The following is a 27,662-nucleotide window of genomic DNA, read 5'->3' on the forward strand; positions in this document are numbered from 1 at the left end:
TTAGCAATAATAAGAATTGTCCCTTCTTTGGTAGATATTTGTTAACTTCATTCTTTTAGGATTAATTTGTCTTGAATATTAAGTTGTTTAGACACTTTCCCCACACTTAAATCACTACATTTCTTTTTTTTTTTTAAAGATTTTATTTATTTATTTGACAGAGAGAAATTACAAGTAGTCGGAGAGGCAGGCAGAGAGAGAGAGGAGGAAGCAGGCTCCCTGCTGAGCAGAGAGCCCGATGTGGGACTCGATCCCAGGACCCTGAGATCATGACCTGAGCCGAAGGCAGCGGCTTAACCCACTGAGCCACCCAGGCGCCCTAAATCACTACATTTCTTGATAGATTCCATGTACAGTAACATCCCTATAATACATCAATGAGGAGAATTAGAAACAAAGCAAAGCTGAAAACAGGTGCAAGGTAATACACTACAGCTTATTTACTTTTCTCAAAGGAGAATTCCTGATCTCAGAATCTATTTACTCTTACTTCAGACGTAATTATACCACTTTTAATTATTTAAGGAGCATGTCTGGGTTCAAATCCTGATTCTACCACTTACTAGTAGTATGATCTTGGGAAGTTACTCAACTTCCCTGAGACTAGGTATTTTTATCTGTAAATTAATCCACCTCACTGGAATGTTGCAAGAATAAACTCAACTGACATATTATATGTAAAGTTCTTAGCACAGTGCCTGGCATATAGTAGGTATTTGATAAATGTTATATAAAAAAAATTGAACTAATAATTCAAAGACGTGTTACATAGCATAATGTATGTGAAACCATCTGTACCAAGTGCTGTACAACAACAAAAAACAACTCTATAAAATGTTCATCTTTTTCTCTCTCTTCTTATCAGCCCATAACTGAATAGAAACCAGTTACAGAAATGACAGCTTAGAGTCTAGAAACAAAGGCAAAGGCAGGAAACCCAAAATGCAGACACAAGAACTCAAAGAAATACAGCAGTTAGGGGGGGGTCATTCAATATAGAGCTAAGTAGTCTTAATAAACCCTCAACTCAAGGAGCAGCTCAGGAATCCTATGTTCACAATGGTAACTCTGAGCCATCAAGATAAGCTGTTAAGAAATTCAATTTAAAAATTAGAAAGGTGCCTGGGTGGCTCAGTCAGTTAAGACTCTGCCTTCAGCTCTGGTCATGATCCTGGGGTCCTGGGATAGAGCCCCACATCCGGCTCTGGCTCCCTGCTCAGTGGGGAGTCTGCTTCTCCCTCTTCTGCCCCTCCCCCTACTCATGCTCGCTCTCCCTCTCTCTCTTTCTCTCAAATGAATAAATAAAATCCTTCAAAAAAACAAAAAAGTAAAAATTATAACTTAAAACTAGATATGATAATACTATATATTTGTTATACCAAAATTTTAACAGGAACTATAACCCTGGTAATGGTGAGTTTGAATATACTCTTTCAATACTTTATAAACAATAAACTAGTTAGGAAATCAGAATGCACACGTAAATTGTAAAATTAGCATTGGTTGCTTAAAGAGGTAGTCTTTAGAAATCTAAGAAATACATGAATGTGTAATAGAGGAATTAACTCATTCTATATTGAGCCCCTCAGCCTATGTTGATCCCATGACAATAACGGTGTTACAAAAATGTGACCGTTATGAAAAAATGATTACATGTTGCAGAATAAACTCACTAGAGAAGGAAAAATGCTAAAAGTAGATTCATCTTAGAACTACTATTTTAAATAGCAGTCAATATCAACAGTGTTTATAACAAGAACCACATATGATTACGTCTATCTTTGCTTGCAACAATTCTGACACGCCCTCATTTTTAGGGTTTAAAAAAGTACTTAAACAACCCTAGGAAAAGAACAAAATAAACTGATAAAATAGAAAAAATTCAAGAAGCATAGTCAAAAGTGAAATCCATTTTTTCTTACCTTCTAAAATAGAAATTAGAATATAGGTAAATTTAGCTATTACTAGTAATCACTGACTCTGCACAGCTGAAAAGAAAGAAAAGGTGGCAGCACAAAAAGTAAGCTAAATGATCAGAAATAAGCCTATAGTGAAGTTTTTTCTTTCTGATCTACATATATGGTATATTTCTCTTTGGCACTGTCCCACTGAATACCATGGACAATTAGCACAAAATATGCCAGAGAGCTATACAGCAGATTTTAGGGGGCTGTTTCATTTAGAAAGAAGTGCTTCTTCTCCAGAACTTTATAACATTTTACTCTTTCATCCCTAACTAGAGCTCTAATTTTAGAAAGAGAAAAGTAGAAAAATAAATAGGAACGAAGTGCTGGGACACTGGAAACTTTCAGTTACTTGTATTGGTATTATTATCAGCAGTAGTAGCATAATAATTGTATAGTGCTAATACAGGTCTGAGACAGACTAAATGAAATACAGTTGCACAGTTAATGTACAGCATAATCAGGACCAGGATTTAATTATGTGCTTCCCCGTTCCAATTAACCCTCTATAAGGTCTCCTAAAATTTAGTATCTCTGGATCTAATTGGCACTTTGGCTGATTCACATGTGACTATTTCATTTCTTGAACTCCCAACTGTCAGTGGTCTGAAGGCAATGGACTCCATTAATACAAGAAGCAACCCTATTTTCTAATACAACGAAGATGAGTCTAAATCATACCTGTAAGTTGTTTTCTTAAGTGCACTTTATCTTTGGAAAATAAGCAAAAAAGCTATTTAGATGTGCTTTCTCTCAGTAGTGTCATTATTTTCATGTCTTATTTCTATCACTTAAATATACAAATAAATGTAATAGTAAATATTTCCATCACTGGTTACTTTCAGTAAACAGAAAGGCAAAGCAAAAATAAAACAAAAAACTTCCCTTTCTTATTGTGTTTGGGAGCATATTTTCATCCACTTTAAATTGGATACACCCAAGTCTTAGAAATGCAAACTCCTGTGATCACAAGAGATACTGAGTTTATCATAGTGCTTAAAGGAAAGAAGGGCATAATACATAAGTTTCTGGTTCTCATTCATTTTCTGCCCTTTTGAATTAATTAATGCTATGGAAATCCCAGGCAACTGCTATAGCATTTGTGCCTGCTTTGAGTCCAAAGGAGAAAAAATATGTAAAACATTATTTAATTAAAATTTTGAGTTTTTTTCTCTCCCACTTACTATTCTACTAGCTATTAGTCATTCAAACTGAAAGGACAGTTTCATATTTTCATATTTGTTGCTGTCAAATTAACTGCCTTAGTCCTTGTCAGTATCTTCAGAGATTTGTGGTATCTGGAGCCATATTGTTCTCTGGGGTCAACCCTTTGAATATGTGGCTCTCAAGTTATCTTTGGCAAACTGAAAAACTCATAGGAAGACTCTGCTTGTATTGGTATTCATTTGGTTCTTGAGGAATGCTAGTGGAGTTTTTTGTTTTGTTTTGTTTTATTGTCCTTATACATGTGGTTTTTGCATTTAGCTTGGGTAATAGGGTAATAATGAGAGTTTGAGTGAAAAATCCATTCTACTTTAACAATTTTTATTGCAATGCAGGAAAAGCGAAACTAAGAAAAATTTACTTTTCTGAAACTAAGTTGAGGATGCCACATTGGGCAACTTTTTTTTTCCTATCTGAATTGTAGTTCTAAAACATTAAATCTGATCATGACAATCTCCTGCTTAATTATTTTTGCTATTTCTTCATAATACATAGAATAAACTCCAAATTCTTTGGTATGGATATCAGATCTATTAATATCTGATTCCAAACCATCTTTCTAATCTTATCTTTTGACAGTCACATACACTTTACAACTTAAGACTTGATTTTTATTCTCTGTTGACTCTACTCTAGTCATCTGTCCCTGATTTCTTTTCCTACAGCTTACAAGCTTCTTCTCAGTTTACGGCCCTCAAATATTCTGTTCCCTCTTATTTCTCCTCTTCACCAAGTTATCTCTACTCATCTTTTAGGTCTTAGCACAAATCACTAGTCACTAATGCAGAGTTACCATCCTTGATCTTATATCATGTTAGGTCTTCCTTTCCCTTCATACTATTTATTATCTTATAATTAAATATTTTTTAATATCTTCCTCTTCTTTGGACTATAAGTGCCTAGAAAAAAGGAACAGCACACATTTTAATCCACCACTGTATTCCTAGCCCATACATACTTGGCATTCAATAACAGAGGAGATTCTCTCATTATCCAAATATTCATTATCTGAATCTCCACAATTACATAGGAACTGAAAGGTGTCAAATTATGAAAGCATTCTCTAATGGACTTAACATTCATAAAATTAGTCTTTGCTCAAACATCCCTCACAAATTAACTTAGCATGTATCTTACCCATTTGGGTCAATTTCTTTGTATCTTTGATAATCTTGGTTCAGTGATTTCAAATTTGTCTACACATTGAAAATACATGAAATCTTTAAAAAATAGTGATGCCTAGGTCCCATTCTCATAGATCAATTTAACTGATTTAAGTGCAGCCTAAAGACAGGAAAACCTTTTAAAAGTGCCAATTTTTTTTAGTGAAGTTTGAGAATCAGGCTAGCTGACTGATGAATATTGCATTGTAGAATATTGTAAATGACATTCAAAATAAAAGTATGTAGTGGCTGTCAAGTGAAACTGCAAGTCTTGCAAAGATGCAGGAACTGACAAGAAGAAATACAGTGCTGAAGAACCACACAAATTATTGACGAATTAAGAATTTGCAGTGAGGGGGCACCTGGGTGGCTCAGTAGGTTAAGCCTCTGACTTTCGGTTTCCATGAGGGTCATGATCTCATGGGTGATGAGAAGGAGCCCCAAGCAGGGGTCCGTGCTTAATCAGTAGTCTGCTTGAGGATTCTTTCCCTCTACCCTTCCCCCCTCACACTTGCTCTCCTTTCTCTAAAATATATAAGTAAAATCTTTAAAAAAAATAATAATTCACAGTGAGACTATATAGAAACTGAAACCAAAAATTAGCAGGAATGATAGTTGATATGGTAGATTATTCAAAGAAAATAATTTGAATATAATACCCCTGGGGATAAAAATATATGGTTATAAAAAAAAAAAAAAAAACATTAAACAAAGTCCATAGGAAATTTTCTTTGCAAAACTTACCCTTGTTATAATACCCTTGTAATAATACCATAATATCAAAAGTAATGGTGCTATCACAATATTTGACCTGAAAAATTACTCTTAAAAAACATGCAGTCAGGGTGCCTGGGTGCCTCAGCTGGTTAAGTGACTGCCTTCAGCTCAGGTCATGATCTCCGAGTCCTCGGATCGAGTCCCGCATCGGGCTCCTCATTCCATGGGGAGTCTGCTTCTCTCTCTGACCTTCTGCCCTCTCATGCTCTTTCACTCTCTCTCTCTCAAATAAATAAATAAAATCTTTAAAAAAATGCAGCTAATTACTTCTAAGAATTAATGCAGTGTTAGAATTACAAGTGAAATTCTGCCAATTATATAAACTTATTTTTATTAATTTTTGTTTTAATTTTTAAAACTGAATCAAAACAAAGTCATTCTTCCCATTATTTACCATGAAATCTTTATCTCCACCCACGTAGTATTTTAAAATACAAAAGACCTTGTATTATGGGACCTTGTAGATAAGAGAGAGTTCTACTTTTTTCCTTTCATATTTATACTGTTTGCTCTCTTTCCATCGTTAAAATGGTTAAGACTTCTGACACAATGTCAAATAGGGCTTTAATTATCTTGCTCTCCATCTTGAAAGAAAACATTCAATATTTCACCATTATATATGATGTTTGTTAAGTTTTAAGTTTTTCATAGATGCATTTTTCAAATCAAGGAAGTTATTTCCTATTACTAGTTTGCTGAGACTTTTTAAATTATGAATGGGCATCGTCAAATACTTTTTATATATTTATTAAAATGGTCATATTATAGGGGCACCTGAGCGGTTCAATGGGTTAAAGCCTCTACCTTCGGCTCAGGTCATGATCCCAGGCTCCTGGGATCCAGCCCCACATCAGGCTCTCTGCTTAGCAGGGAGCCTGCTTCCTCCTCTCTCTCTGCCTACTTGTGATCTTTGATTGTCAAATAAATAAATAAAATCTTTTTTTAAAAACGGTCATATTGTATTTCTCATTTATTCTGTTAATACAGTGAGATTTTCCTAAGTGTTAAATTAACCTTCCATTCCTGGGCTAAATCCTAAAATATACTATTTTCTTTTTATATTGATGAATTTAATTTGCTGATGTTTTATTAAAAATGTTTGCATCTATGACCATGAAAGATATAGGTCTAGAATTTTCCCTTTTTGCTATATTTTTTAGGTTTGGTAATAGCCTCATGAAGTGGGAAAAGTTCCTTATCTTTTGAAAAATTTTATGTAAGATTGGCTACAATAATTTTACTGTACATAAATAGAATTCTGTAATATACATTGTGATATTCAAAAGGAAGGCATTATTTCTTAAATGTTAGATGCAATTCACCAGTGAAACCATTTGGGTCTGCATTTTTCTTTATAGAAAGTTTTTTTTTTTAAAGATTTGTTTATTTAATTTTAGAGAGAGAGTTGGGGGAAGGAGGGATAAGGGGTAGGGAGAGAGGAAAAGAGAGTCTTAAACAGACTCCACGGAGCACAGAGCCAGAAGCAGAGCTCCATCTCACAACCCTGAGATCACGACCTGAGCCAAAACCAAGAGTTAGATGCTCAACTAACTTCACCACCCAGGCATCCCAAGCTTTTTTTAATTAAAAAAATTCAATTTATTTTATAGATAAGTTGCTACTTAAGTTTTTGGTTTCATCTTTTTTCAGTTTTAATAAGTTGTATTTTTCAAGGAATTTACCCATTTCATGCTAAGCACTACAATTTTTAGACATATTTTTATAACATTTCTTTATTGTGTTTAATCTCTATAAATCCTGTAGCGATGATTCCTCTTCCATTCCTGATTTTGGTGGGTTGTGTCCTTTTATTTCTTGGTCCTTATCAAAAAATAACTTTTAACCTATAAATTTTTCTTGTTTTTAGCAGTGTATCATAATGTGCCTTGGTGTAATTTTCTTCGCATTTACCCTGCTTAGGGTTTACCAGACTTCTTAAATCTGTAAATTTATATCTTTCACCAAATTTGAAAAATTTGGAACATTATTTCTTCAAGTGTTTTTTTCTTAATATTGCTCTCCTTTTTTTCTGGAACTTACATATGTTAGATCTTTTAATATTGTCTTACATATCCCTAACACCGTATTCATTTCATTTCCAATTTGTTATCTTTGCTGACTGGCCTATCAAGTTATTTTCATATTTCAGATATTGTATTTTTCAGTATAAAATTCCCATTTAGTTCTTTTTATAATTTCTCTCTCTCTCTCTCTGATAAAATGCCCTCTTTTTTTCACATTTTTCTGATCTGCATATTGAGTAATTTTGGATTATATCTTAGCTATCAAGACCATTATGTCATAGGGACTCTGGATTCTTTTATAATGCTCTAAAGAGGGTCACTTTTGTTTGTTTTAGCAAGACGCTTACTTGCTCAGACCCAAATGACATATTCTGTCTTACTGCAATGGAAGAAGCTCAAATATCTGCCTAGTTCTTTCAGCCTCACCTGGGCTACTTAACATCTGTCACATGCATGCATGATTTGGGGGATCAGAGACAGGGGAAAAATTTAAACACAGTATTTGGGGTTCCCTTCCTGTGGCTCTTTTTTCTTTCCAGGATTACCTCCTCACTTCCCAGTAGCTATGGTTGTCCCAAAGTCTGTTCTGGTTCTCCGGGCCAGAAAAACTGCTGATTTTTCTACTGGAGTTTTATTAGCTTGACATAGATTAGGGCCTGCCCTCATGCTGGAAACCTTAAAAATGACCACCCTACCCTATAACCCTTCCTCTCTTCTTCCAAATTCCATCTCTTCTCAAGATTTAGCTTGCTTTTGGTTGCTCTCCAGTGTCTTCAGATAGTTGTTTTTTGAGTTTTGTCCAGAGTTTATAGTCGTTGCTCTCACTCGATTTTAAGTGGATTAATTAAGTGGCCTTTCCTCACTACCAAATATCCCCTGATAAAACCTTCTTGCATTGCCTTGGTGCACCTGGGTGGCTCAGTCAGTTAAAAGTCTACCTTGGGCCAAGGTCATGATCCCAGGGTCCTGGGATAGAGCCCAGCATCAGGCTCCATGATCAGTGGGGAGCATGTCTCTGCCTCTCCCCCTGCTTGTGCTCTCTTGCTGTCTCTCAAAAAAATAAATAAAAACCCTTAGGGGAAAAAAACAAAAAACTTCTTGTATTGCCTTAAGGAAGGATTAAATTACAGCAAGCTTTTTCACTCCTCCATGCCGTTTCATATTCACAATACTTCTGCCTATGATGTCCTTAATTCTCCTAAGCCTACCTAGTAGAAATTTTCTACGCCCATTTATATATTTAAGAACACAGTCAAGTTTTGCCATCCTCCAGGTTTTAAATACCTAAAATTTCAACTGAGAATCTTTAAATTGGAACGCATCTAGATGTCTATCAGTATAATATAACATAGTATAAAATACTACATAGAAGAAAATATGGTAAAGCTATATAAGTTGACAGAAATCTAAGTTATAATATCAATGGAAAAAATATGTAAAATACAATGTATGTAAGGGAGAAGTGCTACCTCACACAAAATAAAATTGCACATTTCTATATAATTGTGTATACTTATATACAAGTATATAGAAAGAGGTCCAAAAGCATAGAAACCAGAATAAGAACTGCAATTATGTTTGGGAAGAGAAATAGAATTTAGGGTGGGGAAAGATATTGAGGAAAATTTCCTTTACTTTTTCTCCCAATAATTATTCATTGAGTATTTAATAATTGCTGCTATATGTCAGGCATTATTTCATAAGAACATATTTGTGCATTACTTGTAAATTCTTAAATATTTTTAATTTTTTAAATGAAACACATTGCCTCAATAAGGAGAAACTGAAATAACAGAAAATTTCTGAGATGCTTAAAAACATGATCCTTTATCTTCTCAATGTACCAGAAGCTCAGGAGCCTTTTAAATATAAGTAAATGAATTTAGTGTTATTTTTAAATCTATTCTCCTTGTGATTAAATTCTTATTCTCCAGATCCACAACCAATGAAGAAACAAACTGATTTCTCTTTTTTCCCTTTAAAATATATTTCCATTCTCTAATGTTAATTTTTGGTGGGGGATAGCAGGCGAAGTCTAAAGTTTTTCTTTCTGGTAATTTCAGCCATCAAATGGCTGCCAACAGATAAAAACACATTAATTTTCTTATTCACATACTACAGTAAGCATTACTGAGGAATCCAGAAGGGAAATCTGGCCTTATGAAGTTCATTCTTTCTTGACATAATTGAGGAATGTATATTTGTCTCTGATGCTGACTCAGCTCCTTCTCTTAGGCTTGACACATAAACAACATCTTCTTATAAGGTTTAATACTAAAACAACTTGGTACAATTCAATGTTTTAATCTTCTTTTCCAATTTCTTTTAGTAACAAGGCCTTCACTACCTCATCAAGGAAGCTCATTCCATTTTTGGACAACCATAACTGTTACAAAGTTTGTCTTCTACCATTGCTGTGACTCTGGCTCCTTGTGATCTTCCCTGCTAACTTAGGTTTGACCCTCCAGCATATACATTCTTTCCTTATGCAGCACTTTAACCATTTCAGACAGCTATTGAATTCTCTTAAACCTTCTGTCCTTCAAGGGTAAACATGTCTGGTTCTTTTAACCTAAGAGAAGCTTCTGCCAACTGCCCTAGAAATAGTGAAAAATTTAATTTCTCTGCAACCAGACTATTTGTCCAATTGAAAAATACAAGTTTTGGCTTTTACCCTAATGCACCACCCAGCCTTCTTGGCTAATCATTACAAATACTCCTGGCATTGGTCTTCAAATAATAGTCCCTCCACTTGCCTGCACACATGTATATATGCAACATATACACTGTCTTCCACTATTCCTTTTCAAAACAATCTTTCAAATGGGCACCAGAATGTATCCATCCCGAGTTCATGTGACTTGGGTTTCTACCCAAGGGGCTTGTATCCTCTGCTTGGTCACATGGTTTTATTTGAACTATATATATATACTTAATTTACTTCAAATTATAGTATTTCATCTGATAAGCTCATATCCATTTCTCTTTATTTTTGAAGCCCTAAGATATCAGGCAAGAACTGGGACCATTAAACTTCATTCATAAACCTTAATTTGGAATAGGTTTAGCAATGTTTGTTAATTATATATATACTTAACCATCTCAGTTCCATTTTTTGGAGATTGTTAACTCCTTTGCTTCTCTAGGAAATTACAAAAAAAAAATTGTTTAAGTCTGGAAAACCTATACAGGACATTCACCTTTTTGATCATGGTCCTTAGAAGAACCTAATTATACCCTCCAATTAAAATCTTTTTGGAGGGGTGGAGCTGGGCAAATATTAGTCTGGCCTAGAAAACTATACCTAAGAATTTTTTTAAAAAAGCTTTTGTCCAGCATTGGGGAGGGTATGCAATGGTGAATACTGTGAATTGTGTAAGACTGATGAATCACAGACCTGTACCCCTAAAACAAATAATATGTTATACGTTAATTTAAAAATTAAAAAAAAAAATTTTTAGCCAAGCTCCTGCCTGATTTCTGTCTCAGTTTTACTAGAAAGATAGTAAGACTCTACTTCAAGTTTTATCCTAAGAATTGTACAAGATAATATGTGAAAAACTCACCTTAGAAATATAAAGTATAATAAAAAATATAAGCTACAATTTTTTTGAGGTGAGGAGGTGGAGAGAGAGAGAGAGAGAAAGAATCTTAAGCAGGCTTCACGCCCAGCGTGGAGCCCAGCATGAGGCCCAGTGTCTCATGAGCCTGAAATCATGACTTGAGGCAAAATCAAGAGTTGGACGCTTAACCAACTGAACCACCCAGGTCCCCCCTAAGGTACAATGCTATTAATAATAATGGAACCTTCCATGACCACAAATGAAGACTTCTACAAATTCTCTCCTTTTAACACTAAGATTTTTTAATCTATTTATTTTTTTATTCTTTTTTATCTTCTCTTCCCATACTATCAACCAAAAAACAACATTTCAGCATAATCTTATAGCCTCGGACTTGAATTACAAATGCCAGTGAAGATTTACATAGAGTACACTGTAAGGATATTCTGATATTTTGAAAACCCCAGCCCTTCTCTCAGACTGACTTCATTTTTTTCCCTTTTTTATAACTTTTTCTATATTGTCCTGTAAAAAAAAAAAAAACAGACTAACAATATTATAGCAGTTATCATCTATATTAATATTTCAGCCATAATTATCCACCTTCAAACTCTTACAAGTGACCTCATGGCTTTCCTATGTGAATACTGGATATATTTTCTTAACTCTATGTCCTAAATTTTCCCAGATTTTTAGAGCCCATTGTAATGTTTTTACATTAAGATTATGGCCACTGGTACTGTTCTGTAAGTTTACAGGTTGAAAGCTCAGTTCTTGCATCCAGGAATGGAGATTTCCCAAAATGAGAATACAAAGTGAAAGATCTCTCTGAAAAACAAGCAACAACAATGGAGAAAACCTGTCATTGTCCTACCCCTGGAAGGTAAGAAACCAAAATGTCTCTGCCACCTCCCTCACCCCAATCTTTGCTAGCATTAAGTTGCATAATTTTACCTGAACGGCATGAACAAACTAAACCACAGACTCCATTTTTATGTAGGTTTCCTTCTTTATCTCAATCTCTCTTTCTTCTTTCTCATTCACTACATTCTCCCCCATAATAAAAACAAATATTTATTGAATGTCTGTCATATACCAGACCATGTGTGCGAAATGCTAGGGAAGACATCTGAGAACAAGATAGACCAGTCCAGAGTGAAGGACAGATATTAAACGAAACTCACACAAGTAAATACATAATTTACAATTGCAATATCTGCTGTGAAATAAATTAAGAGTGAGGAGCAAGGTTTGTAGGGAGACGAGATTTGAACTGGAAGCATCAGAGAAGACTTCTTTGAAAAAATGATATTTAAACAGGGACCTGAAGAATGAGCAAAAGACATTCTGATAAATAGGGGGAAGAAGTGTATTCCAGTTGAGAGGACAGCAATACGTGAAGACCTAAGAGCAGAAAAATGTGGAGGGTATAGACGAGTATAGCAGTTGAATCAGAAAGAACCACTGGGAGAAAGGCAAGGGCTGAGGATGGTAATGCAGGGGCCAGATTGTGCAGGGGCTTTGCAGATTATAAGAATTTTTTGTTTTAATTAAAGTACAATAAGAAGGCAAGAAAAGATCTTTCTTGGAACTCAAAGAATGGTAAGTGGAGTTTTTCCTCCTGTATAATGAACATGGAGTTTAAGAAGTAAAGAAAATCATGAGAATGATGAACCCCAAATTCAAAAGAGTGATTACCTCTGACAAAAAGAGAGGAAAATATAAAATTGAGAAAGAGTTCACAGTAGGCGTCCACTATACTGGTAAGTTTTTATTTCTTATAAACACATAGATACCTTAACCTACACTTTTGCCTTTCTGTATGACTAATTTTCATAATAAAATTTTTTAAAGGAATTAATGAATGCTAAGAATTCACTGCTTCATTTCCTTCTCCTCTTCTTTCCTAGGTTCATATTAAATTTTCCAACTTTGAGAAAGACAAGCATATGGAATTAAGGAATTTCCCCTCTTACACACTTTGTTTCCTGGACTTTTATTTTCTAGACCTTTAGCATTAGATGTTAGAGGCTCTCCAATTACCTCATCTTTTATTTTAGCATACACTATAATCCTTGTAGCTTTCCAACATCCACAGAGTTACTATGAGGATTAAATGAGATAAAGGATTTAACACAGCATTTAGCACATAAGAGCTCAATAAATTTTAACTATTGTCTTTATTATTTCACGTATTGTGCTCTATATCCTCCATCCTAAATATGGGCCAGAACACTGGAACTAAGAAAAAGCTGAGTGTATATGGGTAGATGGTGCTCTGGCCTTCTGAATGCATATACTGTATATATTCACAAACACACACGTGAATACATGCACAGATTTAATATATATTTCCAATATTGGATTTATAGTTTCTTAAACATGCTTTTTCTGTGCTCTTTTAAGCATTAAACAACAAAATGTTTACCTGAGGCCTTTTTATTGCTACTAAGGAAATACCTTTTTAAAAAAAGGTTAAAATCTACATTTGATGGTACACAATTACAATTTAAGGTAAGTTCAATAAGTTTGCTAATTTCTCCTAAGTACAACGTTACGCTGAAATGATGGTTACCTAAAGCTGCAATAATATGCAGTACAGTCCATACTATGTTTAAAAGGCTCATTTTTGTAATGTCAAGTAATTCATGAAAACTCCAATCTTACAGAATTGAATATTGACATCAAAATTTCTTCTACAACAGGAGAAGCACTCTTTGATGCAAGAACATTATTAAAATCTTATCTTTTCACTTAATTTTCTTTGTACAAATAGCACAGATCCTCTCATTTCTCTTTCCTTCTAATTCACAAATACAATAAAAGCTATCTTTAGAAAGGTCCTTAAATTAAACACCACGATGAAATGAGTGTTACGACCCAGAAAATAGGAGAATTTATGACATTTCTTGTTACCTAGAAGTCTGGAAAGTATCTCTTTGAATTTTATGTGAATATTATATTTTAAATTATATTTTCATTCCTAAGAATTTATTCTTGTGAAAAAACAAGTTTGCCCCTCGATATTCTTCAGTTTGAGGTTTGGACTCAGACTGTTTTAGTAATCATTCCTCCATTCCCACTTCCTTGTTTTTAATCACAAATCTAATCATGTATTTTTTTTATTAATATTCAAAATTAAATATATTTATCTACTTAGGTAAATACTTTCCAGTTAACTTTTACCGATAGTCTAGGTTGGGATCTCATTAACAAACACATTTGGAACTTCTAGATTTTTTTCTGGCAACTTGTAAATTCATATTAGATTTAACTGTTTAAATATATCAACATTCTAGGCACTTTTAAAAAATGAATATAAAAGATTAATTCCAAGTTTTGTTTTACTTACCAACCTCTGCCATTCCACCTCACTGCCTGAACAATATTATCAGCTCTTCGGATACTCATTCTTGCTAAGTAAAAGGATATTTCTTCTCTAGCTGGATTAATAATCAACTTTCTAGATAGTTCATTTGTTATTCTCTTCTGGTTAACCCTTAGCATTACAGCAGTCTGCCCAACTCATGCTAATCAATTTATGAAGCAGGAAGAAAGGGGTGAAATTCAATCATGTAGATAACAAACAGAAAATAAAAACGAGGGACAATTCAGATTAGGCTCAAAAGAACAATGACCCTTACTTTCTTACACTAAAAGGTATAAATCTTTATGTTAGATACTACAAAAGCACTCAGGTCATAAACACAAGAAACAAGATACATGAAGAGAGAAATAAAAGAGGCTTATAGCATACCTGTCCAGTGCATATCAGCCTGTGTTTTTTGCTTTAATTACATGCAGATAAAGACAAATCAGCTCTGGACTAGCAGATACATTTTTCTTTTAGTAAACTTTTAGTAACTTTCAACCCCTAGCCGCTTCCCCTCTCAACAGTTGTAATACTTGGCCCCTTATCCCACAGAAAATGCCATCTCAGGCTTTACGGCAATTTTCTCAAAATGTGATTTATAAACACTTGCATCAGAATAATGTGGGTGCTTGTTAAAAATATAGACACCTGGGCCCCACCTCAGAAATCTGACGCACCCCACGTGATTCTCATGTACATTTAAAGTTTGAGAGCCACTGCTCTATGACCATTTCTGACCTCATCTAAGGAGACTTCAACACAATCCTTTGGGACTCAGAATGAAATCAATTACTCCTGCTGCTAGTTTGAACTTGACCTTTTGCTTTTATTCTAATAACTAGGATTCTACTTTGTTTTCCTGTATCTAAATACGCTGTTCCATCTAAGACCATGATTCTTACATAGTCATGGTAATCTTTTGCTCGCAGTCAACTCAGAAACTGGAATCTGTCCTTTAATTACACTTGGTGTCTATGGCTTTATGGTGGCCTAGCTGCCTAAATCTCTACCACTTGCCCCAGACTTCTCTTGTTTTGTCTGCCTTACGAAACACTTTAATCTATTTTATGTTTCTCACTGCATACATGGACTTGTTGGTGTTCATTGTCCAATCTTTAAGCTAATGCATTTTGCCTACTATATTCACTTTCTTCCAAGGCCGTTCCCATCCCCTGGACTTCTACCAGTCTGCTCTTTTCCTGTTACAATGGAACAGAACCTGCTTAGTCAGGTCTAGAGCTGTGAAATGAACAATTAGCTACAAGATGAAAAGACATATGTGGCAGCCACTGGTTTCACAAATTGCTACAAAAGTTTATGTTTGTAGTCAGAATAAAGGAAAAGATAATGACTATGGGGGGACAAGGGGAAGGGTAAAATGCATGAAGGGGAGTGGGAGATAGAGGTCCCCACTTAAGGAATAAATAAGTCATAGGAATAAAAGACATAGCATAAAGAATATAGTCAATGATATTGTAATAGCATTGTATGGTGACAGATGGTAGCTACATTTGTGTGGAATATAGGATAATGTGTAGAGCTGCTGAGTCACTATGTTGTATACCTGAAACTACTGTCATATTGTATGTCAATTATGCTCAAAAAAAAAAAAATAAAGATAATGACTTTAAAAAAACAAACCAGGGAAAGCTAAGAAGCTAAAGAAAAGTCCATGAGAACTGGAATAGTGTACTAGGTAAAATAAAGTGAAAAAAATGTTAATTCTTATCATTTGCTTATATTTTCATGGAACCTATTAAGAAAGGTCAACAGAACAATGATTACTTAATGTGGAAAGAAGGTTTAAGTACGTAAAAGAAAAACAATACTGAACTCTGAAGACTTGGATTTCTTATGGCCTCTATAACTTCCTAGATTTGTAAAACAGATTAAGTCTCTTAATGGTTTTGTGCCTCAGTCCCTCAAGAGGCACAATAATCCACGCCTTGTGTGTCCAAGATTATTCTGATAATTAAACAAGATCATATTTATTAAAAAGCTTTGAAACTATAAATGCCTTATAAATGTAAGGGATTACTACATCTATGTAAATCACTATTTTTTAAAGATCATAATTAACACCTACCCAAAAACTACCCCAAAATATAAGGTGATAATGGTTTTGTTTTGTTTTATATTATTTTTAAAATATAAACCATATGCATTGAAAAAAATAAACAGGAGTTTGTAAAATATCTTTCCTAAGAAAATTTCAGGAAAAGGACCAATATCAGTTGGGGCAGAATTAGATAAAATTACCCCAAAATGTAAGTAAATGATCAGGTTAACCTGAGTTTGCCTAAGTCAGACACAAAGCTTAAGAGTCTTACCAGAAGGATGTTTAGATGAGGAAAGGGTTCATTTGGATGGACCCTGGTGACATTTCTTATCCAGAACCATCTCCCTAAAGCTTTTCAGTGAGACTTTGTGCAGTGAAAGCTTGTAGCGTTTGTTGCAAGACATTTAGACTGTATCCAAGATAGTCTAAGATTCAGTTGAGTGCTATGATTTAATTTAACTGGATAATGTGTATGTATTAACATTCAGAAGACAGAAGTCCTTAGCACATATGCAAATTGGTTGATGAAAGTTATCCATGTGAAGAAAAAAAGGGTTGATTCTTGACTTAAAAAGTAGACATTTCGATCTTTTTAAGTTTTAATAAATGCATTCAACAAATAGTGTTGAGTACCTATTGTGTTCTAGGCAATGTTCAAGATATTGGAGAATATGATTGACTAAAACAGTCAAAAATTCTCTGCTATATGTAGAGCTTATATTCCAGGAAATATAAGAGAAAGATGGCCAATAATTTTAATAGATATACAAATTATGTTAAAAGTTTATGAAGGCTATGGAAACAAATAGAATGTTATTAGGGAGATCAGGAATATTTGGAGGGTTACAGTTTTTTTTGAGGGGTGGAGAGGCAGAGTAAGATGGAGAATCTTAAATAGGCTCCATGCCTAGCATGGAGCCCAATGTAGGGCTTGATCTCACAACCTTGAGATCATGACTTGAGCCAAAATCAAGAGTTGGATGCTTAACTGACTGAGCCACCCAGGCACCCCTGGAGGGTTGCAATTTTAACATAGGTTGGTCAATCTTCATGGTATTTACTCAAATAAAACAAGAATACTAATTCAAAAAGATACATGCACCCCTATATTTATTGCAGCATTATTTACAATAGCCAAGATATGGAAGCAACACAAGTGTCCATCCATAGATAAATGAATAAAGATATGGTATATAAATACAATGGGATATTAGTTATTATAAAGAATGAAGTTTTGCCATTCTCAACAACATGGATGAATCAGAAGGTATTATGGTAAGTGAAATAAGTCAGAGACAAATACCATATGTTTTCACTTACATGTGGACTCTAAAAAACAAAATAAATGAATAGACAAACAAACACAATAACAACAACAAAAGAGAAATGGACTCATAATTATACAGAACAAACTAGTGGTTGCCAAAGGGGTTGTTGGTGGCGGGATGGAAGATGGGTGAAATAGGTAAATGGAGTTACAACTTCCAATTATAAAATAAATAAGTCCCAGGGATGAAAAATACAGCACAGAGAATATACTCAATAATACTATAATAACTTTGTATAGTGACAGATGGTAACTACACTTATTGGGGTAAGCATTTCTTAATGTATATAATGGTCAAATCACTATACTGTGCACCTGAAAATAATATTCTATAGGATGTCAACCATACTTCAATCAAAAATTAATTAATTAAATTAATTAAAATAGGATGGTCACGGTAGATGTCATTGAGAAGATGACATCTGCTATGATTCTATGATCATAAGAGGTTTTTTCACCAATTTTAAAATTTTACCACTTTAACAATAAATGGAAGATATCCTTATTTAACTTTCATATTTGTATTTCATATTAAATTATTCTTTTACTTTTTATTAGTGGAATTTTCATATTATAACTTTGATATTATAATAGTGAAAGATAAAAATTGATACTTTACACAGACCTGTACCCCTGGGGCTAATAATACATTTTATGTTTATAAAAAATTTTTTAAATTAAAAAAAAAACTTAAAATACCTCATTCATAAAAATAAAGTTTTAAAAAGGAAAAAAATTGATACTTTAATGCTAAAACAAATTATAATTTATCCATATGATGGTATATACTATGATAATTAAAAATCATGTTTTCAAGAACTACTAACATGGGAAAATACAATAAAATGATTTTTTAAATACAAAAAATTTATCTATAGTATGATCTAGTTTTGATTGTTTTTTCACTTACTCAACTATTTTTCAAGTACCTACTAAGAGCCACGCACTGTTCTGGGCACCAGAGAGAGAGGAATAAGCAAGATAGACATATTCTTTCTTCTTATACACACACAAATAAAATACTGAAATGAAATATACCAAAATGTTACTGGGGAGTAAATTTTTTTAATTACAAAATAATAAGGTGAAATTATGGATTATTTTATTTTCTCCTCCATGTTTAAATATAATCCAAAATTTCCAAATATATTCTGTGTGATTCCAAAAAGAAACTAGAGCCTTTATATTGATCTAAATATTACGGTTCATATTTGCCTTGGGGTGTCTGCTTGGATAAAGCAAAACTTTACACATTATATTCTGTCAAACATATATTACATTTTAAAATCATATACTGATTCTTGGGTCTCATAACATTTTATAAAGTTGGGTAATATCAGGTACCTTTCTACAGATTCAAAAACTAAAAAATAGGACAGGTAACTAATTATAATTATAATAATGTATAAGAACGTGTCTCACACAGTGCCTAGATCAAGAAATGCTCCTGATTCTGAATGCTATGCTAGTACCTTAAAGTACATCTCTCTCCAGTTATGCTGTGGTTTTGTGTGGGGCTTTTCATAAAAAAAAAAAAAAAGTTTCATTTGTTTAAAACGAAACTTTAATAGTTATAAAAATCTGATCTGAATCCCAGCCCCACCACCACCACCAGATGTTAGCTTTATTCTATCTCTCCACAGCCACTAAAACCACCAGTAAGCATGTAAGGCATGTTCCTATAATGTTTCTTCATTCTCCGTTTGATTTCAGGTTTTTATATGTATTTATTATTAAAGATTTAATTTATTTGAGACAGAGAGATTGAGGAAGAGAGAAGCATAGCAGCAAGGACGGTGGGGAGAGGGAGAAGTAGACTCTCCACCGAGCAGGGAACCTGATGCAGGACTCCATCCCAGGACCCTGGGATGATGACTTGACCCTACAGCAGATACTTAACTGACTGAGCCACACAGGCACCCCAGCATAGCGAATGGCATTTATTTGTCTATATCTAACTTGTTGAGTTTTCTTGGGGAAGTCATTTCAACTTTCTGGTCTCTTCTTATTTTTCAAATATAAGAGTTGGACTAGATAAAAGTCCTTCAAATCCAGAGTTTCATGTTATTATTATCTCAAGTCTACAATAAATTAAAAGAACACAGCTTCTCAAAAACAAACAAAGACAAAAAGAAAGGCAATAATAAGACAGTTGGCTAGAAAAAGTAAGAAAACAAAGATCTGGGATTAAAAGAAATTTTGAAAATCTCCCCAATCTCCTGGACCAAGTCCAGTTTCAATTACACAGGGGTTGTTTGAGGACAATAGAGAGCAAGAAATATGAAGGTTAGAAAGATAGTGTTCCTATACTTTCTCAGTATCTAAACACACACACACACACACACACACACGCAAAACCACAACCACAACCAAATATTTTAATATTGATACGGAAGGAAAACAGAAGCCATTCATTCTGCTGAAATAAAACTATTTCAAACCCAAAGAGGGTGATTTGGCTTTGAGGATTTTTATAAAATTATACTGTATTTAATCCTTTCCTATCACCTCCTCTGCAATACAAAACCCCAATAGCTCTTAAAATGGTAGCATTTTATTATGAACAGAAAGAAAAATTTGTGTTGCTATTGCAGCAACATCTAAACAGTTTCCTGTAAACTTTCTGTGATGGAAGTCATAGAATTTATGATAAAATCCTGTAGAGTGGTGAAACAAATTTCTTTCATATTTATCATTCATTTTATTCAGTGTGCATTTGAAGGAAAACCTTTTAAGAACACCAATAATGTGAGAAAGCTACAACAACTAAATTTATTGTTAAGTATCACATCACTGGTCCTCCTGGGAGTTGAGGAAGAAAGCTTAAATCACATTTCCTAACACATTGGAGAGCTTCCCAGAGATATGATGGCCCACAGAGGCAAACCATCCAAAGCACACTGGATTCTCAGAGATGGTGACAAAGAAATATCACTTTGTTTAATAAAAGCAAATTGAAGTTACCCTTTCATTTTTTTAAGCAAAGTACAAACTCTCTCTTACCCCATTTTTCTCCTTTCCTTGCCCTGCCCCCTCCTGTTTCACCTGACTAAACTGTAGGTATTTGTTCCATCACCTGACTCAGGGGCTGGCTAGAAATATTAGAAAAAAACAATCTACCATTGTTACATGAGACAACAACCTTTCATGTCCTTGAAGCTCACCATGACCTTTCATCTTTCCTATCCCCAGTGGTCTCTCCTAACAACTAAAACTACACTCAGTTGGGCTGAATTCCAGATTGTCATAAAAAGAACCCTGTCCTTTCAAAACAAAACCAATTTTTACACCAAGGTGGGGGAGAAACACAAGTCCATTGTTCCCTCACAGATGGAAGTTGGAGTTACTAAGGCAACTGCTCTAATCCTCCTTTTTACCACCTTTTTCACATCACTGGCCTATCAAGTATGCTACCTTTTAACTCATAAGCTCAAAAGCTGGTAGTCTAACTGGCTGCCCTAATTAGCTACGATTTTCACACTACAGACAACATGATGAGCTAATCGAAATTTGCAAAATAATGACGTACCTCCAGCAAATATTCCTCCTCCTGAGGCCCAGTCTTAGAATAACAATAATGAGACCATTATTAGAGAAGGGCATTAAAATGCTGCACTGCTGCTAAACAGAGAACTTAATTGTTCTGGTCTTGTCCATTGAATCAACAACCTATTGTTGTGGACTTGAAAAATAAAGGACTGGAGAATGGGTGCCATGATGATTGGTCTGTGCGGCCATACCGGCACTCTGTAGAATTGTTTTCTTTTGAAACTCTTGATGGACTAGTAGTTTTGTTTAAAAGTAACATAAAAGGCGATTGTCTGGATAAAAAGTCCTATTTATTGAAATCCTTAGAAGCAGTTGCATGGATTTGTTCGTGACCCCTGAGATAAAAACATAGTGACCATAATAACACCATTTGTAGAGAGCCCTGTTACCACTGCCTACAGTAACATAAGATAAGAGACAGTCTTTTCTAGCTACTGTAGGAAGGAAGGAAGTACTTCTGAGCAGAAAGCAAGAATGATAAAAGGTCAAATACTGGATAAAGCTCATTAATCTCTGAAAGGGAGACTTTTAAAAATAATGCTAATTTAAGAATTCTGCACAATTGCTACAGATTCAAGCACATGTAAAAAGGCTCACAGCTCTTTTTTTTTTTTCTTTTCTCACTTTTGAGCTTCTTTCCTTTGCTTAAAAAAAAAGGATTAAAATAAAATGATTATTAAATAACTGAAGCAAAATGTCTCAGGATAACCTGGAGGAAAAAAAAAAAGGTTTCCAGATAATTATTCTTATGTTCATCCCCACTCTATAGCAAGAATAATAAAATGCTAGAGTTAAAGATTAACTAGTATAGGATTCTTAGCAGTAGAAAAGCACTGTTTACACATTGTAAAAGTGTCTTCTCTATGGAGCCACAGTACATGTTTTCTGTAAAGTCAGGTGGATTTTAGTGTTGAACTGTGGTGGGAGGGAGTGTACTTTTTTGTTAGGAGGTATTTTTGGGGTGGGGTTCTGTTTGTTTTTTTTAATCAAGTGAAATCTGCATTATATAAAAATGTATTAAATTGTAAATAAGACCTCTTGCTTCATTCAATCTGTGCTTTGCTTCATTTATCTTCATCTTGTTAGGCTAAATTAATTAACAATCTCACTGTTGCACACTTTCTCTTTTCATTACATCAAATAATGGCCTGTATATGCAGAAAGCCCTCACCACGGGAATTCTGTAACTCTACTGCTAAGAAGAGTTTCTGTGTATCAGTGCTATGATATTAACTAGATATATTCATTTTATAAGCATTTATCAAATGTACTTTTCATTGTTAACAACCAATTAAGCACCTAAACTCTTAATATATTATCAATAGAAAGCTATTAAAAAACTTAGCTAAACTAGAAGTTGCGAAATACTTCAAAAAGAAAAAAATCGCATTGTATATTCACAACCAGATTTCACTATCCATGTTAGGCAAAAATCAAAAAGAAACATGCAAATTTGGCAGGTATGTTTTCACAGATACAACACAACGTTGAATAAAGGGTTTAAAAGACACACCCCTAGCTGTTCTATTCCTTGCTTTGGAATGTCTAACATGTGATAAATTGGATGATTGGAATTTCATTGGTAAATCCCATTATTTTAAATCTATAAGAGTGAAATGTGTTCAACTCTTTTGTAAGTTTTCTTTCAACCTGAAACACTGTGGCATCTGGAGCTATGCAAATGGACAAAACAGTAAAGCCCTTTTTAATCTTTCCCTGATCAACCAGTGCTTCTTTCTCCAATCACAGCTTTGTGCGTGATATCTTTCTGCTAGCATTTCTTATTTAATTAAAACAGACACTGACAGAAGGACATGGATTAGTACTGTAATGATGCATTTACTTAGATTAATCGGAGGCTCCTTTTAGAGTAATGGCTTAAACAAAGAACAAAAGGAAATTGTTATGAAACAGCCTTTTATCCCAGGCAAAGGTCGCATTATGAGGTTTTTAATTTTGTCAGCTTCTGTTATACTCTGCCTTGCTAGTGGAACATGAGAAGTGCTTTTACCCCCAATAAAGCCAGTTATTATAAAAACAGCCATTAAAGCTGCAAATTAAAATGTCTGGTTTTAAAACAGGTTACTTAGCTTTCAGAATCCTCTAATTAGCATGTTGTGCATTGTTGTGAGGAAAAGAAGACTAAAATGCTAATGACCTACCGCCAGGTGACCACACTGCTGTGCAAAATAATAAGGACCTTTCCAAGTAATATGACGAATTAACCCAGTACACGTTCCCCTATCTAGCACCTCTTCTCTGACTATTGATCAGTAATACTCAGCCTCTGTCCAGGGACTATGATTCTCAGCCCTCCACTTAACTACATACTCACTAAAAAGCAGACTTCTACCAGAAAAGAAAGTGAATGAAATAGCAACAGAGTCTGAAAGCAAAAAAAGACAACAGTCATTTGATATCAAAGCACAAAGAAAGAATTAAAGCACCAGGCCCCTAACAAAACTACCTCATTGCCTCTTTCAACCAATACCCCCCCCCCCTTTAATAAGTTGAACTTTCAGAGTGTAAATGGAGTTAAGATTTGAAAGCTCAGTCTTCATTCACAACATTTACTTTTATACTCTGCTGTTTTTAAATGGCCTCATGTATATCCAGTTTCCCTTTTTTGAGCCTAAATTTTTTCCATTTTACTGACTCCACTCACGACCACCTCTTCTTCCCAGGAAAAATTCACTCTTGACAAAGGATGTATGGGCCTTGGTGTTTCTTGCCACATGAATTTAACTTAATTACTTGCACCACTTGCATTCTTCACCTTATCTTTTTTTGTGGACTGAATGACTCTGTGCCCTGTAAGGCTAACATACATTAGCTGAAAATATAGACTGGGTGGAGATATAGCCAGAGTTCCTAAAATCAACCCACAAAGAAAACTTATTTCATTTTAAATCAAGTCTCACACAAGTATCACTGAGAGGCTAGCTCTAGGAATGTCTTGAAATCATTATGAAACACGTGTTGTCATTGAAACAGCAAGAAATCACTGGGTGGTCATCTGTGATATCTGCCCAGTTGAGTCTTTTTAAAAAGAGGTTAACTGAGGTTGTATCAATTATCTATGGCCACAAAATTCCTGCAGGTTCGACCACCCCAAAACTCCATGACTTAAAACAACAAGGATTTATTTAGCTCATGTGTCTGTAGGTAAGTTTGGCATTTCTTCTGCTCTTAGCTGAGCACAGCTACATGTCTTGTGGTTGGCTGGCTTTTGGTTGATCTAGGATGGCCTTGGCTAGGACAACTAAAGTAATTCAACTATATTCCATATATTTCATCCTCCAGCAAACTAGCCCAGGTTTGTTCTTCTCGTGGTGACAGAAAAGAGCAAGAATGTGAACAGAAATGCACAAGTGCTTTTACAAGCCTCTACTTCATCACATTTGCCAACATCCCTTTGGCCAAAGTAAGTTAAATGAAGAATCCCAGAGTCACGAGGTGAGACAGAATACTCTGCTTTATGGAAGGGCACTGTAAAATTTCATGGAAAAGGTCATGGATACAAGTAAGGAAGAAGAAAAATTGGGACCTTTAAAGCAATCAATCTTAGCAACAATGTCAAGGTCATTTTGAGCATTCCCAAAGTTCTTCAGAAGTAATTTCTGTGTTGTTCCATTATCAGTAATGTAGTCTCGATAAACTACTCAAACTTGTATCATTTTTATTTTAATACATGACAAAAACTCTTTAAAAAACAATTAACAAACAACTCCACCCCCCACCTCCATTGATTTCCAATTTTAAAACTATAACCATAAAGCTAATTCTGAATTATGACCCATACGAGCTCACCATTTATTTTGGCTTACTGAGTGTTCACTTCAACAGCACATACACTAAAATATTTTGGCTTACTGACCTCTTGTGAATCAGTTATTCCTTGATAAAAGGCTTCAAAACCACAAACTTTGAGTCTCAGAAGGCTCCCTTCCACCTACAGAAGCAGCTAAGGTTGAGGGTGTATCTAATGGATGTGGGTCCAAAATTTTGTCACTGTATCTCAGAAAGTATCAGCAGTTCCATACCACAGAATACCAGCAAACAGTATATTCCAGTCTTTCACCACAGCGGATAACTGAAATAGCAAATCCCTATTGTTCTTCCAATATCTCTGACAGTCAAAAAGAAAAGCTAAGAAAATTGTTGGACTCACAGGGCTACATGATAGAGGGTGTCTTAATTTTAAACTCTACATATTTCTCTGTATGGGGCCAGATGAAACAGAAGATCAATGAGGAAAGTATTCACGGTGGCTGTATGAATTTCAAAGACTTAATCTAACAGAGGCCCTGGCACATGGTTTTAGGGAGCTACCTAGAGCCTGTTACCCATCTTTCCGAAACTCAGATATACTCATCTAGCAGCAGTAGGAGTGATTACTGGGAAGAATTCCTAAACCCTGTGGCAAAGGAAATACTATCCTATATAGCACCACTCAACAATTATCCCTGTGAGCAATTAAAATAACCAGTGAAGTGGGTCTCCAAAAGGAGCCTTCAGCCATTCCTTCATTTGAGCCAGCACTGACAAAGAGGGCTGCCAAAGCTGGCACTAACACCCAAAGAACAAGAAAGAAAGGCCAGCAAAGCTCAATCCTGCATCCAAAGATATTAAAAAGGAAACTAAATGACATAGAGAAAACTATGTTAAGAATTACCCAATTAATGGAGAACAGAAAAAAATTCGCATAATAATATGGTTTTTAAGTTCTTTTTACTTTTCACATACCTTTACAACTTATTTCAGTAATAATTTGTTTTAAAGTGAAGCCCTAAGATATTGTTTGCCTTTTATAAACAAGGATGATACCTGGCGAGAATGCAATTTGCACTGGTTTTCTAATGTTTTGATCAACCAAATCTTCTCACCTGGTCTTTAGCAAGTATCAATCATTAGATCAGTCATCCAAGGCCATGGAACAGAGCAAAGCTAAAAGGTCCATATAAGAATCAAGACAAGCATTGTGCCCTCATTAACACTAGGTTCTAAACAAACAATAGGCCCATGTTCACAGAGCTGTACTAATTCTTCTCAATAGGAGCAGCTTGGATTTAACTCAAATTTTCCTTTTAAAGGCTCTTTGCTTTGACAGAGAGACAAAAAGAAAGAGAAACAAAAGCACCTGGATATCAGAAAAGGCTTTCAGAGAACAAGGATGAAAAAAGAAAGCTTGGACTTTCTAAGAACAATCATCTTTGAATATTCAGTACCTGGTGCATAGTTGGTGCTCAAAAATTGTCTTGAATTAAATTGTGATACCTTTAGAACAGTAAGAAAGAAAACAGTCAGCCCCTCGCTTGCAAGAAATTGCATCAGTAGTCATATCAGATACCCAGAAAGGCCAAACTTAAAAAGTTCCTAATATTTGTGAATTATTTTTAATAGGATGAAATGAAATTATACATACGTCAAATTACATATGGACTCATACTTACTCTCCAGATTTTTTACAGAGATTAAAAACCTGACTAAAATTAACTCCCAAGAGAGTCTTGGAGGAAGAATGACGTCATAAATGGTTTAATATAACCAATGAGAAGACTGTGGGGCCTGAAGAAGCAGCTCTATCCTTGTACCTTCTAAGAGCATTAGGGACATAAACAAACTAATTAGAATGTATTTAAATTTCAGATCATGTGTAGCTCCAACTTTGGTTCAGGAAACTTCTTCAATGTTCAGTTAATGGTTTCTCTAGTAACCAGTCTCTTCCCTAACGAATGTCATCAAACTACCCTCTTCTTAATCCCAACTGATCACACCACAAGTCTGCCAAAAATATTCAAAGATAAAACACCGAAAAAATTACACACCATGACGGAGACTTATAAAAGCAACCTCCACACTTTACCAACATTTTTTTTTAACCAACATTTTTTTCTAGCCCCACCTTCCTCCCCACTAATTAAACTTAGTGCCTCTAGAAGAGGAAATACTATGAGTTCCTCTCACAATAAAATGTGTATGATTCCCAAATCACTTTTAAGGCTAAAATATCCTTGATTCCAAAACAAAATAAGCATACTATAAAAGGTGAAAATTATAAACTAATCTCATTTATGAACAGAATTTTAAAGATCCTTTAGATATTAATTCATTCTACAGTGTAAATGAAAATCCATCAAAAGTAGGTTTTATCTCAGTAATGTTAGTTGGTTCAGAACATCTGTGAATAATGCCCTATTCACAGACTAAAGAAGAAAAATTCTATAAGCTTCTCAACAGATGTAAGAGATGCAAAAAAAAAAAAAAACTATAGAAAACATCATAGTTATTGGTAAATGTTAAGATGCATTCCCATGAAATATAGGTACAATCTCTTCCCTCAGTAAGACCTTCAGCAAATTGTAAATGGAAAATCTCAAGATCAGGAAGACCATCCAAAATAAGACCCCAATGGAAGCTCTCTTCCAAATAAAGGAACAAAATGGTTTCTCCCAGATGTGTACAGGCCATAGCAAGCTCTTTGTGGTAGGAAAAGTTTATTATATATCAAATGAAAACCAAAGAATACATAATAACATCTATGCTCTAATTACAGAAATGCGAACTTTAAAAAAAAAAACAAACACATGGACAAGGACTAGAAATAAGCAGGTAAAAGAAAAAAACAGACGACATATT

General features: G+C 34.5%; 1 protein-coding gene across 16 annotated transcripts in view; it reads right to left on the minus strand.

Moving 5' to 3' along the window:
• The window catches only part of SOX6 (SRY-box transcription factor 6), a 686,491-nt gene that overhangs the window by 405,840 nt on the left and 252,989 nt on the right, over positions 1–27,662 (minus strand). Inside the window, exon 1 of one of the 16 annotated variants that reach the window (XM_082747256.1) lies at positions 25,910–25,976. The exons of 12 other annotated variants lie outside the window; for them this stretch is intronic. The gene's annotated coding sequence lies outside the window, so the exon portion shown is untranslated. Of the gene's footprint in view, positions 1–14,067; positions 14,134–25,909; positions 25,977–27,662 lie in introns of those variants that run through there. 3 more of the 16 variants (XM_082747268.1, XM_082747255.1, XM_082747254.1) reach the window with 3 other exon arrangements.

This window comes from Mustela nivalis (assembly GCF_964662115.1).
Source record: "Mustela nivalis genome assembly, chromosome: 9".
Classification (NCBI taxonomy): domain Eukaryota; kingdom Metazoa; phylum Chordata; class Mammalia; order Carnivora; family Mustelidae; genus Mustela; species Mustela nivalis.